The 2,167-nt window shown below is 42.0% G+C and overlaps 1 protein-coding gene across 3 annotated transcripts in view; it reads left to right on the top strand.

Moving 5' to 3' along the window:
- Positions 1 to 2,167, top strand: part of Kat2b (lysine acetyltransferase 2B) — a 103,672-nt gene that overhangs the window by 88,107 nt on the left and 13,398 nt on the right. The window lies entirely within an intron of this gene.

Here is a 2,167-nt window from a genome sequence, read left to right as displayed (position 1 = left end):
CCAGGGCGGGCTGGCATGTGGTGCTGGGGGATTGAACCGTGGTCCCTGTGCTTTGCTTGGCTTAGCTTGTTCTAAGTAGGTGCTTTAGACCACTGAGCCATCTCACCAGCCCTGTTTCTTTCTTTCTCTGGCACAGGGTCTTACTATGCAGCTCAGACTCATAGTGATTCATTCTCCTGGATCAAACCTGGGTTCTTGCACTTGCCAGGCAGGCGCTTAGACCACCAAACCCTTATCTCCCCAATGTTTATCTACTTTTTGTATTTGCCAATTTGTTGTATTTTGCTCTTTTGCTATTGAAAAACATAGTTCTAAATCTATCTTTGAGAACTATTTATATGCCTAATCATTTAATACTTGTTTTAAAATTGCTTATAGCTTTATAAAATTTTTAATCTATAGAAATTTAAAGATTTGGGGCCAGTGAGATAGCTCAGAGGTCTAAGTGCCTGCCAGGCAAATGCAAAGATCTGGGTTCAATCCCTGGCTCCATGTGCCACACCAACCCTGCCCCCGGGAGTGCCATGCTAGCCCCCAAGTCTGGGCGCATGCCTGTAATTACAGCACTGGGGAGGCTGAAAACAGGAGAATCACTAGGAGTGTGAGCTGTGTAGTGAGACCCCGTACCAAATACCTTAAAACAAGCAAAACAAGAAATTTAAAGATTTATTGCATAAAATCTGTTAACTGTTAGGGGCTGGGGAGATGGCTCAGTGGAATAAGCGCTTCCTTGGCAAGCGCAAGGGCCTGAGTTCAATCCCTGGTTCTGCAAAAAAAAAAATCTGTTAACTGTAATACACACACACACACACACACACACACACACACACACACATCATTTCATGGATAAAAGGCTTTTCCCCTCTGATGGCAGATAATTCTATTTTCTTCTAATTTGGGGGCATATATTTGTGGCTTTTATGATAAACTTGCATAAGAAATCCATGCCGTGGGTTGAGCCCAGGGCCTCCACTCATGGTAGGCAAGCAGTCTGTCACTCAGGTAAATCCCCTGACCTTTTTATTAGTTTGGAGACAGTGTCTTGTTAGGTTTCCCAGGCTGGCCTCAAACTTGTGATCCTCCTGCCTCGGCTTTCTGAGCAGCTAGGGTTACAGGTATGTGCCACACTGTACCTGGAAAACGTCAGGATTTTTAGATTATAGCTGTGTTGCAAAGCATATGATTCTTTTTCTGTGTGTGGGAGGGAGGGAGCATACTGGGGTTCAAACCCAGGGCCTTACACGTGCCCGATAAGCACTGTACCCACCTCACCCCCAGCCCAGAGCCATAGCCTCAGCCTTTATCGCAGATGATGATAGCAGTGATTGCTTAGATCGTCATTTCTACTGAGAAATGAAGCAAGGAATTGCTGGTGATAATTCTCAGTAATTTTCTGCAAATAACTGAATCACTTTTAGGAAAATTTCATTTAAATTACAGTTTATAATTTGAGCATATGCTGGATAGTACTCTTAAAGTATGAAAATCAATAACATTGATCTAAATTTTAAAAGAAAGCTGTATATTCTATTGCAAAGCATTGAATGTCATTGCAATAGTGATTTGTTGGGATGGTCTAGAGGGTGGGTTTTTTTTTTTTTTTTTTGTTTGTTTTGGAGGGAGTCTGAAGAAAAGAGGTTTCATTTCTTTAACACCAAGATTCTAGTGCTAGTGAGTATTTATTTGTTGTCCTGGTATTGAGATTGAACCCAGGGCCTTTGCACTGAAGTACACCCCCATTTCTTTTTATTCTTTATTCTGAGATAGAGTCTAGCTAAGTTGAACTTTTCTTCCTCCTGCCTCCTGCCTCAACCCCTCAGAGTGTGGGTATTAGGGGCCGAGGAGATGGCTCAGTGGAATAAGCGCTTCCCTGGCAAGCGCAAGGGCCTGAGTTCAATCCCTGGTTCCACAAAAAAAAGGGTAGTTCAGAGTATGGGTATTATAGACATGTATTATCAATGCCTGACTCCTAATTGCTGCATTTTTTTGATAAGTTTTCTTTTAAAATTTGTATCAATATTATTGATTTATTATGAATCCTAGATATACCCCCTCACACTCTGGGAGGGGAATTTATATCAATCATTTATTTTGTAATTCAATGCAAAATTAACTTTTTTGGGGCCGGGGAGATGGCTCAGTGGAATAAGCACTTCCCTGGCAAGCA

This window comes from Octodon degus, unplaced genomic scaffold (genome assembly GCF_000260255.1).
Source record: "Octodon degus isolate 3935 unplaced genomic scaffold, OctDeg1.0 scaffold00361, whole genome shotgun sequence".
NCBI lineage: Eukaryota > Metazoa > Chordata > Mammalia > Rodentia > Octodontidae > Octodon > Octodon degus.
Note: the sequence above shows the minus strand (reverse complement) of the source record. Positions and strands in the feature narration are given on the sequence as shown.